Source organism: Thamnophis elegans, chromosome 5 (assembly GCF_009769535.1).
Source record: "Thamnophis elegans isolate rThaEle1 chromosome 5, rThaEle1.pri, whole genome shotgun sequence".
NCBI lineage: Eukaryota > Metazoa > Chordata > Lepidosauria > Squamata > Colubridae > Thamnophis > Thamnophis elegans.
Genome location: NC_045545.1, coordinates 49,222,545 through 49,237,320, shown reverse-complemented (window position 1 = coordinate 49,237,320; position 14,776 = coordinate 49,222,545). Strand labels below are relative to the sequence as shown.

Here is a 14,776-nt window from a genome sequence, read left to right as displayed (position 1 = left end):
CATGGTAAAAGAAATCTGAGAAGAGTTCCAACTTAGTGTGAATGCTTACAGCTCCAGTAGATGGCACTTCAGTCTTTGTTGTTTAATTCATATAGTTTGTTTTGTGGGATGAACAAAGCTTGTTTTGACGCATTTCAAACTGCCTTAGTTGTATCATGTCTTAAGAGCATTTCTGCACTAGGGATTGATAGTGTCATCCAGCCGTCTCTGTGACAATATACAGCACAAATCAAGACAGCCACAGTGTTGGCTGGGTGGTATGATAAACTCACAGCTTGGTAAAATTATAAGAATGGGCTCTGCTTCAGTGAGTATCCTAAATATATATCTGCTGAAATATAGAACTACCATCTGTTAATTGACAGAAGCTCTGAGACTTCAATAGCTACCCGTGATGTGGGGTGGGGGGGGCAGAAATCAACAGTTGGAGCATCTCCAATTCTTGTATCTTCCTGCCAGTAAAAGTTTCAGCGGTAGATTTGTGCCTGCTCTGTAGATGTTTGACAAACAAAAACTTGGTCCATAAAAGAAGATCAATACTAGGTGATTCAGCCATTCAGCCTCCCATACCACATCTCAGCAGTCTGTTAATGCATTCTTCTCATCCATGATGTATTAGGTAAAAGAAGTCCTCCTTTCCACAGCAGGTTATGACCAGGACTGATAAAGATACTAATATAGCAATAGCACAAGAGTAATAGTATTGTGCTCTCATCTCCAAATATTTATTGCAGTACTGCCATCCTAAAGTTTTAAAGTGCTGTAAATTATAAGATAGCCTTGTGCAGTAGGTCTGGTGCCTTCTCTGGGCTATAATATTTTTTAAAAGCATTGTTTAAAATCTCATTAAATGTTCAGATTTTAGGAATTTCAGCCATGTCTCCTTGAAATCTGAAGAGATCTTGGATAGGAATATTAAAAACCCAAATGAACCTCCATGAGAACCCTGAAACCTCACAACAACTGGCAAACATATGACATATCAATGCTTGTAATGTTTCTAGAAATACATTGGGATATCCATGAGCATTACAGATGTTGTGTCTACAGTTTCTACAAGCAATCATGCTTTGTATACTACTGAAACTCAGTTTTACTATGCAGTTGCCTGAAGAAGATTAATGAATGAAGGGATCACGTATCTTTGAACCATTCATAAGCTTTGCATCATTATTGTTTATAGTCACAACTATGTACAAATACATACAATTGTGGGTTATTGAATAAATAATGACTAAAAACAACAACAGCTCAGCCAGGGGTATAGAAAGCACAATTTGGAAGTCCCAGGTAACTTGACAGATTTTTGAGATCCCAAAACCACAGTTTTTAATCATTTAAAAATGTTAAATTATTGGGAGAGAGGGAGGTATTAAGGTTAGCACCCAAATCTTTAAGTTATATTGAGATTTAAGGAGCCTATATCACTCTTTAAAATCCTGAATTTTTTTCCGCAGTTGATCATGGCTCCAATTAGTTTTAGTGCATGCTTAAAAAAACATGTTATTTCCCTTAAGTTGATGGAAACAGCAGATTCCTAAGCAATGCATCTTGAAGTGATTAATGTCCAGAGATTAACTGTTTGATGCCAAACAGGGCAGTTAGAATTGATTTACAAAAATAAGATGTGGGGCTTTAACAGCAATAACAACAGCATTTAGGCTTCTATACCACCCCATAGCGCTTTAAAGCATGCTCTGGGCAGTTCACAATGTAAACATTTTTTGCATATTGTCCCCAGAAATTTGATCTGAGTCAACCATGAGCCACATCAGGATCGAACTTCAGGCTGAGTTTACCTACAATACTGCACTTTAACCACTGTGCCACCAGAACTCAATGATGCTGCTGTGACTGTCATCTTAATTTTTATGAACCTCTTCTGTGAATGCCACTGATCCATATTATGCTAGCCAGCTTACCACTGTCCAGGCATGATGGAACTTATAATCATGCATCTGGAACAGGGGTGGGTTGCTGCTGGCATTACTGCTGGTTTGGTGCACACGCAAAACATGCTGCACTGACCGGGGAACTGGTTCGGAGGTGTGGGAGGCCTGGGTCACTGCCGATTCCAGTGATCCAGGCCAGCAAACCACTACCAGTTCGGCCAAACCATTCCAAACCTGTAGGAACCCACCTATGATTTGGAAGGTTGGAGATAGTGGAAAAAGAAACAACTGAAGTCTATCCTCTTCTTTTATTAGGTTGGTATGTGCAATGTATACAAATACTATCAGATTTAAATGAGTTACAATGTTTCCTCCATTATGCAGCTCACAAAAATGTAGTGGGCTTGTCCCTGAGGGAGGTACTTTAACTTGTCGAAGACTTGAAATTCTGTGCTCAGCAGAACATGGCAGGGATTTGTCAAGAAGAAGAAAGCATTTTGCTGACTGTGGATACAGGATGCTTAAAAGGGATTACCACTCTGCAAAGCGGCATCAGCAGTGAGTCACCAACATTCCTCCTCTCCCCCTTTATTTTCCTAAAAGTTTAAAAACAAGAGTAAAAATTAATTCAGCACACATTCATAGAACATAAAAGGGTTGGAAGGTACCTTGGAGGTTTTCTAATCCAACCCCCTGCTCTAGCAGGACATCTTATACCTTTCCAGACTGGTTGCCCAATCTCTTTTTCATAAACTGGCAATAAAAATTCATTTTATCAACTTTAAAGTGGAAAGATCAACTTTAAGAAAATATTAACTTTTTGTTCTTTACAGTTAATCTGAGACTGATCTGGGTCTGCTTGTTCTTGTTTGCAATTAATTGGATGCATTCAAAATGATTCAAAATGATTTCAGAATGATTCAAAATTAATACAAACTAGAACAGAGTATAAAGAAGTAATAAGAGAAAGAAATAAAAGAGAAAGTTAAATTGAAAAAACATAGAAGAAAAATAGAAAAGAAAAAAAGATAAAGATATATAAAAATATTAAAAAGTGGCTTCTTTATAGTAGTTGCAGTAGTTTCTCTAAAGTTATATCATGACTCTCTTCTGTCTATTTATTTATTTATTTATTTATTTATTTATTTATTTATTTATTTATTTATTTATTTATTTATTTATTTATTTATTTATTTATTTATTTATTTGGTTTGTATGCTGCCCACTCTTGAGAGACTCAGGGCGGCTTACAGGTAAAAAAGGAAGGGGGGGGGGCATACAAAAAAAACAACAACATTAAAATTTCCACAACATTCATAGCTCAGAATGGGGCTGGATAAATCAACAGCCCCAGGCCTGCTGGAACAGCCAGGGCTTGGTCACTTTGAGGAAGGCTGGAAGGGTAGTAATGGTCCGGATCTCAACGGGGAGATCGTTCCATAGAGCCGGAGCAGCTACAGAGAAGGCCCTCCCCCCGGGGAGTTGCCAGCCGACATTGACCGGCAGATGGAATCTAGCCTATCTAATCATCAAAACGATAGATCAAAAGCTCATTTTTTTTCTATTTGACACATAAAGTCCCTAAGGGATTTCCAGTCAGCAATATACATAGATATTGTCTTTTCTATAAACAAACAGGTCAATCCCCCCCACCCCAGCAAGTTCTATAGTCTTCACCAACCTTCTTTAGAGGGACACTATAGAGAACTTTACAACCATGTCACTGGTTCTACAGAAGTCTCTATAAGACAACCTAGCTCTTAACCTCCATCTTTCAAGTCATACTCACATTGTGTGAAATAGAAGTGTCGGACATCTCGAGAGAGCATAGATAATCACATCCACATTAATGGAGAAATACTGATTGTAGAAATACTCACATAATCATCCTAACTGCAGCATGTTCTGCAAGAACTTAAAGGGAAATCACATGCATCTCCTAGCTGCTCAGCCTCTTAGCTCCTCTTTGCAGAATTGTTCTGGTATTCCTCATGATAAAGCCTGTTCCTGCCAACTTTACCCCTCAGGATGTACAGCAAGAAACAATAGGCTGAGAATGGTAAGATCTTTCTTCTATATCTAAGCTGGCTCTTTTCCCCTTTGGTTCTCTACTGCCTAAACCATGAAGAGAGGGGAAGAGGGGACTAAAGAGTGTTTTGTGAAGCAGAAAAAGTCCTGTGGAGCACAGACTGCTGTCTATTACTAATTTAACTGTATCTGAATGGCACATTAAGTTCTGGTGAGATCTGTGGGACACTGGGCTATTTAGTTCTAGTCCAACTGCGTTATGGCCTTATAAATGGATAAAGGGAATAAAAACTTTGAAGTGGCGAGTTTGTAATCATAGTGCTATAAATAGGAACTGTCTTAATTCTAGGTTTCTCTGCTATGGAAGCTTGGAGAACTGCTTACTTTTTATTTATACAGAGAAACTAATTTAGCAGTTTTTGCTCTTTAGTGTTGGGGCTGACAGTACTAGTTAATGTGCATTTCACGTATGAAATTCAAATAACAAATTTTGAATGAAATAACACACAAATATGCCATTATATGTCAGAGAAAGCTATGGATTGAACAGGGAAAGCTTGCTTTTTCTGTGGATTATGTTGACCAATCAATAAAGGATCTCTGTGAATATACGTTGGCATGTACCCACATGCAGCACATAATCAATTGTCATCACTGGGCTAATCCCACAGTAAGAACAAAATGTTACCCAAGATCACCCTAAAAACACCAAGAAGACAAACATCAGCCACTAAGGCCCTCGGAAGCAATTCAGTTTTTTAGCTTTTTTGGAAGGCTATTGTTCATTTAGTTGGATTTCTACACCACTTAGTTCTGACACGCTCTAAGCAGCTTATGCAACCAATATAAAATAGAATTAAAACAAGCAAAAGCTTATGATCATTGACAACAGCCAAACAGATGTGCCACATGTGGGGTATAGTAGTATTCATTTGTCCCTAAATGCTTTCCTTGAACAGCTATGTTTTCATATCTCTTCATGAGTAAACTAAGGAAGGGATAGGCTAAGAGGAGGTAAAAGAAGGAAATTGGCATGAAAGGGATCTGAATCCCAATATGTTTTGAGACATTTTAGTAGAGTGGATAAAGCACCAATCTAGAAGTCAGGATATTATGAGTTCTTGTCCTTTCTTAGGCATAAAGCCAGGTGGGTGACCTTGGTTCTGTCTCAGGTCTAGGAAAAAGGCAGTGGCAAGTCCCCTTCAAAATTTTGCCAAGAAAACTGCAGGAACGTATCCAGGCAGTCACCAGGACTGAATTGGAAGCATCAAAAAGATGAAATTGTTTTGTGTGGATACTTTATCATCAGAGGACTGGAAAAATAAATAACAGTATATTCAACAGGTTTTACAGGAACACATAAAGAAGACGATGTAAATAAAATGGATCAATAAGATAAATAATAAGTTTGTCTCCTTACATAGTCCTGTTTTGTATTTTTGTATATGTATATATTTCTTGTGTAGAATTCTTATTTCAGATTATATAATGAGTTCACACCTGAAACTTGTTGAGTGCATTGTAAGTATGTTAGCAGGCTATTTCATTTATTTGTTTCAGTCCTCTGACAAAGAAGTATCCCCTTGAAGCATCTTGCTGCTCAGATACAATAAATCCTTCTTTTTTTCACATATTTGGTGTGTATATTACCTTCTGTTTGTTCTTACAGGAAGGTTGTTGAATGTGGATTTTTTTGACAAAGGGAGTCTCAACAAGCCCTCTTTTCCTAAGTGGGAATCATCAACGGTTAGGAATGAGTAATAAGCCAGGCAAACTTTGACATAGGGCCTTAAACATAACAATCAGCACCTTGAATTGCAGGCTGCTAACCAGTATTACACTGAGTTATCCTCAATTGATGCATTCACTTTTTGATTGAAGTGGCATAAAATCAACTGTAATAAAGTAAAAAAAATGCTTGACCAACTAAGTTTCTTAGTGGACCTCAGAGGCTGTGTGCCATGTACAGTAAAATTTAATAACCCAAGTATTTAAGTGACTGTGCATAAAAACTGCTTGCTATTCCGGAAAAGCCAAAATTGGTACCCAAGATGACACAGTACAAAGGCCCTTCTGGGAGCTGCATATGCATACTTATTGGGAATCTTGTGCACAGGTATAATGCCTTTATGTGCACAGTCCAACAAATGGCCCATCACATTTTGTAACAATTGTAGCTTTTGAATGGTCTCCAAAGGCAGTCCCATGAATAGTGCATTGCAGTAATACAACATAAATTGTTATTGCAAGTTCCTTGTATCCCCAAAGGGACTGCAACTGTACACTGGTTAAAAGCTGGGCCAGGGGCTCTCTGGCCACAGCTTCTACTTGCCTACTGTGACTCCAAAAGGACATCCAAGGTAACAACGTACTATCTCAGCAATAATGGTTGAGAGATGACATCACAACTGAGCAAGAACATTGTTTTATAAATAGCAATTCCATTTTGCAAGGGTTCAGCTTCAACCTGTTTTGTCTTCATAGCCTCCTGGGGTGGCAACGTGAAACTGGGTATCATCAGCATATTCCTGTTATTACATCCTGAACTACAAATGAACTTTCCCACTGGGTTCATGCAAGTATTAAATAAAAAAGGAAGAGAACTGAATGTGAAACACCCCACATTTCAGATGTGAATTAGCTGTTTTTGAGTGTGAAAAATGCTCAAAACAGCCTATTTTGCTTTGGAACAGGTTTTGTACTTCAGAAATGGGGTATTTCACACTTCAGATGAAATGTTTTGAGTTTCCCATGGTTCAGTTGCAACAATTTGGCACATTCCTACTTTTCAAAATTCCTTTAATTCTTATAGTCTAACAGGGGACAAAATGATAATAAATGTATGCAAACAGCAGTGCTCTGTACTTGCATCTGGGCCACTTAATTTCTTACTGAAAGAAAAGATGGCTTCTGCTTTGTAACATTTCATTATAACACTGATGTAGTAAAATAATTGCTTGAATCTTCCAATACAACACATGTGAAGGGTGGATCTTTCTTCTGCTATAATTACTGGTTGAAATTTCCCACTAATAAAGAAGAGGGCAGTGTCAATGCCTAACTTCATTGGTGTTGAAGATGAATATTATGATTGATGGTGTTGAATGCCAGGTCCAACAGAACACAAGGAGCACACTACCTCCATTTTAGGCCCAGACAAAGGTTAATCAGTAGTGTGACCAATGGCCTATGTAACATATATGTTTCCTAAAACAGATAGAATGTATGGTTAATGTTTGTAAGTGCTGTAGCGTGAATGGATTTTTATTCAGATAACAGAACTGCTTTCTGTTTACCCAAAAACATATACACTTAGGTATTAGTTTACCTATTTATTAAATTGCCTTACAGCTAAATCGCTTAGAAAACAACAAACCCAAACCTCAAATAAAATCTGTATAAATCAAATTAAGAACACATACAATAAATGAAAACCTAGCCAATAATCTAAATCAGCAGTGGCTAAAAAATAATTAGTATCACATTTAAACATATCTCATTATACTTAAAGCACAGTACACCGACATAAATTGAAGATAATTAAAAGGCCTAATGGAATGAAAAGTGTAATAATCTTTTGTTGTGCCCCATAACAAAGTAGGTGAACTTCACTGGGGAGGGTGTATTCTTTAATAGGGGTGGGGAGCAGCTGTTACTGCAAAGAAAAATCTTCTCCTGAACAATTTGGTTTCTTTCTTTAGCAGGCGGGGCACCTTCAAACAGGACCTATCATGATTTTCTTAGAACTTAAGTAAATATATAGGAAAAAGGTATAAGAAATTACAGCTAGACATGCTCTTTGGATATACTTTTATCAGTATTTATAAATGAAAACTAAATGAGAGATTGGACAGAATTGGTATTAAGGTGTTTTTGACAGGTATGAGTGCTACGGGTATATGTTTTACTAATGACTTAGCAGCCATCCTTTCTATGCCATCTGCAAGTGCTACCTAGTAGTCCCATCTGTGCAGCAGTGATAATGTGAATTGTCTGTCAAAGAGTTGGGAATAAGGGAAAAGCAGCCTCTTTTTGCTGTCAATTTGAATTATATGCAATGCAGATTTGCAATCTGAAGTAGTAGCTTTTGTGAAGAAGGGAGTGTTGCTGGGAGTCCTGCTCTTTTGGGCCTGAACAAAGACATGCAACATCACAGCAATAGCCTCAAGGATATCTCCCCCCAATAGAACAAAAAGTGAGAAGGCTATTGAATTTGTGTTACTGGAATTATTTCTCTAATCCTCTGATGATGATTTTCTGATGTTGTTTCTGGCTAGAAGAGTTATCTGACTTTGTCTTAAAGGCTGTGGCCATAAAAAGATTTGATTTTGTCTGAAAGAAAACAATGAGTAAGAGTTTTTCATTTTGTCCAGGAGGCAAAAGCCCATTTGGAGACCTGCCATCTCATGTTGGTGAATGGGATCAGTGATTTCTCATACCGCCTACAGATGGTGCTAATAGTGCTAATACTGTTCTGTTAAACAATGGTGTAGTATAACCCAGGCAATTCACTGCCCAAGCCAACCTGGACTGCTTGGAAAATGTTTGAATTTGCCTGAAGCATCATAAAATTAAACTCTACAAAATCAAATCCACCTGCGTTTCCTTATTTTGTTTTTTAAAAAATCTTATGTCTGGGTGACTCAACTTCATTAAAATATTTTTTTGCCCCCAAGATACTGAAGTAGAAATTTTAAAATTAGATCACCCTGGAAATTGGATTTTGATGGCAACATTTGATCCCAGAGTTCAACTTATGAACTTCCTGCTTGATGAAATAATTATATTTCATTTCTATACTGTCCTTCCTAAATGCATCAATTGGTTTGCATTTAAATATCAAAATTGAGGTTGACACCTCTGATTTTTTCAATATGGTTGGATTGCAGTTACTAATAATTCCTGTCAGCATAGCCAATAGTCAGATATTGTGGGAATTATATTCTAACATTATTTGGCAGGCCAGAAATTCTCCTGGCCAAATGAATTTAATCTATAACACTATTATTATTTATCTCTACACATGTATTCACACAAATATACATCTGAATATGAACTTATATGCATTGATGAAAATATTTTTTTATTCCACCTTTATTATTTTTGTAAATCATTCAAGGCAGCAAACATACTAGCACTCCTTTCTCCTCCTATTTTCCCAACAATTAGTACCGTTTCAAGTGGCTTGGGCTGACCCAAAGTCATCCAGTTGGCTTTCATGCATAAAGCAGGACTAGGACTCATTGTTTCTGGCTTTCTCGCTTATCGGTTTCTAGCTTATTTATAGTTTATTGATTTTGGTTTTGGATACTCGTGCTTTGCAACTAAACTATGTGATTGGGCTATGAAGGAAAATTTTGGTTCACAATCCCAATGCTCTGTGGTGGTTGGTGATTGAAACACATAAGGGACTATTGCTCCTATTGCCTTGAGTTCCATGGGTGGAAGGCATAGACATTTTGGTGAAGTACTGATATTTAGTACTGTAAGGAGTCCCAGACTGCTCCTGAGTGAAGGAGTGCAACCTCTGCCAATTTGAACTGAGATAATGGAATGTGGGGCAACTGGAAGTTGGAACAGAGTTCTTTTCAGGTGGAGAGGGGGAGTAGAATGTCTAACATCTTTCCCATGTAAGATTGAGATTGTCTTGGCAACGGGATGAGGTTCTTGGCTACAGAGTTGATCTGTGCAGGGTGGTGATGGGATTGTGCATTTAAGTAGCAGTTGGTGTGTATTTTTGTACACACCATCTACCGGGAAAAAACACACACCAACCGCTACTTAAACACACAATCCTATCACTACCCTGCACAGATCAACTCTGTAGCCAAGACCCTCATCTCCAGAACCAAAAGCCTAGCTGATAAAGACCACCTGAAAACTGAATTACATACTCTCACAAACATATTAATCTTCAACGGATTCCAAAGGAAAAAAAATTACCAACTTAATTCAAAGGGAGACTCCCCCCAAAAACCAAGACATAGAACAAAACAATGGCATTGCCCTCCTCCCTTACATCAAAGGCACCACAGATAAAATCAGCAAAATTCTCCACAAACACAATATTAAAACAGCCTTCAACACTGACCAAAAAATAGCCAACATCTTAAGAAACCCCAAAGACAAAATCCAACTAGAAAACCAAGGAGTTTACGAAATGCAAAATCTGCCCTGCAACATACTATACATACGACAAATGAACAGGAGAATAAATGCATGCATTGCAGAACACAAGAATGCAGTAAGAAAAAAAGAAAAAAACGTCCTCCCTTTTCCAGCACTTTAAAGCGACAGGAAATTTTGTCAACTAATTTTTGTTTAGAATATGTTATAAATGTTTAAGGCTATTGGATGACTCTGTAATAATTAATGGAATGCCATTAGGTGGTTGTGTTTTTTAACTATGGATTATTCTAGGCAAAAGGATATTAAAACAATTTCAGTTAAATGAGAACTATGATATGTTGAACGTAAGACTCATTAAGAACTTTGACATTTGATATGAATGTAAGTAATGACTGTGGAAGAGATGCACGAAAGCTAATTGTAACCAATTGACACACTTTCTACAAAATGTAATGTAAGATAATTATTTTTTGTGTGTGTTGTTTGTTTAATAAAAATAAAAAAATGGTAAAAAAAGCTACAGAACATGAAATTAATTTTGAAGGAACCAGGTTAATCTCCAAAACTGAACACTTCAACAAGAGAATAATTATGGAAACTATCAAAATAGAGAAACACCCTCACAACATGAATAAACGTGACGATACCTACCAGACATCTGGAAACCAGCCCTGGTAAACAAACGAGCCCCACCCACCACCCAGGCTGTTACAACACAAAACAACAACAGACCCACAGCCAGCACCAATCAGCGCCAATCTACCAATCATGATACAGCCACACATCCACCAATCCACTTACTGAAACAAAGCCAGCACTCCACACACCCCACCAAGATTGATATAAGGACGGCAGCTCCGACCATGCTTTAAGCCAAAAACACCAGCCTGAGGATGGCGAGTGAGACCTCGCTGAAACATTGCCAAGACAATCTCAATCTTACATGGGAAAAGACCCGAATACAACAAGACCAGCATACCTACACCGGTGAAAATCTACGAAAACATATAATCTACGAAAAACACACACACATGTATGTATGTATGGTATGTATGTATGTATGTATGTATGTATGTATGTATCTTTTTGTAGATGTTCACAGGTGCAGGTATGCTGGTCTTGTTGTATTCGGTATTTACCCGTGTAAGATTGAGATTGTCTTGACAACGTTTCGGCGAGGTCCCACTCGCCATCTTCAGGCTGGTGTTTTCAGCTTCGTGCTTGTGCGAGTAAGGCATGGTCGGAGCTGTCGCCTTTTATAAATCTTGGTGGGGAGGTGGAGTAGTTATTAGTTTAATAACAAGCATATACTGTATGTGCTCAAATACTGTCACTTGTTAGTTACTGAGTATTAGATACTGCCAATGCAGAATGCTACTTTAATCTAAGAGATGATTAAATTTAACAATTTTATTGCAAAATGTTACTTCTTTATTTGAACACCACCAAACTGCTTGTATTGCATGTATTTATTGTCAGTTACAGTAAACCTAATGCTGATTTATGTCAATTTTCAAATAGGATTCTATAATTCATTTGAAAATTGACATGGAATTTCTGTATTGTATTTGCCAACTACTGCCTAGTGCTATTATCCTAAAATCTTTCTGTATCAAATATAGGTGATAAATGCCCTTTATCAAGAATTCCTTATAAAAAATATATCAAGAATCAATTGTTTGAAGCATTGTAGTTTTATTTGTAGTCTTAGCACATTGTGTGTGAAAGCAGCCTCATACTTTAGAAGATGATCATATTAACTACAAATGCTTCAATATTTCTTTTAGTAAAACTTGCATTGTATTTATGTGTTGAAGACCTTTGGATTAGATGGAGCTCCCAAAGGCATGGATATGAATATTCAAGGTTATGTGTAGGCTAATAATATTTTTCATGTTTATTATGCAACTCTCATATGTCCTCCATGGTAACATCTAAGTCAATTGAGAACAATTTATTTTCCTTTCCCACTTTTTTTAAACCGAAAATAGAAGCAACCAGCAATTCCTAAAATGTGATGCATTTTAGATGATTTCCCAATTGGGTGAAAATGACTTATTTGGGAGCCACTTCCAAATAGAGCTGGGAATAATAAAACGAGCCAATCATTTCAAACTGACAAATATGTCAGTTGTGTAAGGAATTTTTAAATCATTGGGTCATTCACGGATCACTGAAATTGTTTTAAATAAAATAGCACTGGGAAACCAAGAAAACATCAAAAAGATACTACTATTTCAGAATTTGCTGCATTTCTCTTCTTTGGTGCAGCTTTATTTTAGTTTTTCTGCTTTTTCCCTCTATAACACAGCTGTACCTCTGCACTTTATGCCAGGCCCACATTTTGGGGATGGTATGTTTATTTCAGATTATAATGTTTATTACTGTAGTTACTGGTTTGTGTTTCAAACTGTTTTCTGTCTGGTGCACTGTCACTTGACCTTCAGTTTCAATATTTTTGAAATTTTTGAGAGCTTAAGATGCTGGTTTTGAATAGGTGGCTGGATGCTACTAAAGATAAGAAAATACCGTTTTGATCCGCCACAAGTGACATCCAGTAAGATCAAACTTATCTAACATTATACAGTAAGAAAAACCATAGTTACTGGATTTGTGCTTGTTAAAGGCATTTGAGCTTGACTGGGAAAAACATTGTTGACCCCACTTGTAAGATTATGAATCCTTGGGCCCAGAAGTTAGGTTTGCATGTGCTCTTTGTTTTTAAAAAAGAATCATTGCTGTGCCTTTGACATCAAATGCTTTTCAAGGAATCATCAGGAAATGCTTGTCATAGTGTGAAAATAAATATTATCTTGGGTCATCTGTTCCTAACAGGGTGCTGAGAAAAGCTGAGCTACAGAGGTCATTCTGTACATTGGCGATTTACTCACCATCTAACAGAGAATAAATAAAAATATTGTTGAAAGGTAAATGACTTTTTTCACAGGCTGTTGCATGATTCAAGCTTTCTAATCAATCTCTTATTGTTCTGCCAACAAATGCACTCTAGTGAAATATTACATACATGCATGTATACATACATACATACAATACATACCCACACATACATACATATAATGTGTGACACATGTTTCACAGTGCTTCATAATGAGGTACTCTCAATTTTGTGAGGCAATTAGATTTCCAACCGATGTCGGGCTCTTAGGCATTTGTCTAGATCATTTCATATTGTCGTTTTTCTCAATCTCTTCAATCCTGACTTTTATTGCTCCTCACTGTATTTTAGTTAAAGGGTTTATACATATTTTAATGTATTTGTTCATTACCATGTGACATTTTTATCAATCCATTTCTTTTTTCATCTGGGTTCATTACACTGTTCTTGATTCACTGAAACTTTATCACAAAATAACTAACTAAACTGGTAGAATTCTAACAAAAATATTATGTTGGGTATTTAAATACTTGATAAATGGATTGCTTGTTTTTAAATAAAGAATAAAAAAAAATCTGCGTAACATAAAAATGCTGGGAGGTAAAGTGAGCAATTTTACTAGAAAACCTAGTATTTTCTCCACAAATGAAGAACATAATGTAGTTGTTGATTCTCATTTTCATGTTTTCCAACTACGGGCCATGCTGGTCTCAGAGACAATACGAAACATAGTCCAACAGGGATGTAAAAAAATAACATTGAATTGAGAAAAAGAGACCCAGATGAGCTTAGATGTTCTTGGTGATTGAACTGTGATGGTGCAGTGGTTAGAATGCAGTATTGCAGACTAATTCTGCTTGTAGTTCAACACTGACTTGGTCAAAGTTGACTCAGTTGGTAAAATGAGGACCCAGATTGTTGGGGACAATATGCTGATTCTGTAAACCACTCAGAGAGTGATGTAAAGCACTATGAAGCAGTATATTGTCTTAGCAGTCTAAGTGCTGTTGCTATTGCTATCCTGTGAGGTGCCAAAAACCTGCTTTGAGGTTATAGCATTACATTGACTAGCATGTAGAATGGATCTAAGGCTACTCTCCTGTACTTTTTTCTTTCTGACTAATGCCTCTTGCTTCTGAATAAACATGTATTGCAAGGCCTAATAGGAATTACAGATTTTAATTTCTCATCTAGTTTCTTCTCTCAAGGACAGACTCTCACTAGGAGTGCCAGTTCTGAAATTAACTCTCTCACTCTTTATTTCATAGTCATTTGCTATGTAGGTAATAAACAAAGCTAAAAGAACCTTTATCTGTTAATTCCATGAAAAGCTTCATCAGCAAATCCTTGTTTATTGACCTCTTGGTAAAGGCATGCTAATAAGAAGGGATTTCCCCTCGTTTGGTTGATTATCCTTTAATAACACCTCATTGCTTAAAGCCTATACAAAAAATAATGTATTCTAAGGTACAAAAATGATTTACCATATTTAATAAAATGTAGAACAAAATATTACAGCAGTGATTCTTTTAAAGGTCTATTGTAACCCTTTTAAATAGCAATCTAATACTCTTAAATGAAATAGGCAATACATTTTCCTTTCATAGAGATCACATAATAAATAAACATTCATCTATTTTATTTTATTTCTTTACATTAGGAAATTTTTGCAGGCATAGGAGAAAGACAGCTAAAAATGTCGGCATGCTTATTGACATAGCCACCCCAAATGAAAATTCATACTATACAACCCATGTGCCCGTACACAATATTCAGAAATAATGGGAAGTCCGCAGCACTTACTGGATTTCAATTTTTAAAATGTCAGCTG

At 36.7% G+C, this 14,776-nt stretch overlaps 1 protein-coding gene across 1 annotated transcript in view; it reads left to right on the top strand.

The window, feature by feature from the left end:
- GRM4 (glutamate metabotropic receptor 4) overlaps nt 1-14,776 on the top strand; it is a 470,882-nt gene that overhangs the window by 109,044 nt on the left and 347,062 nt on the right.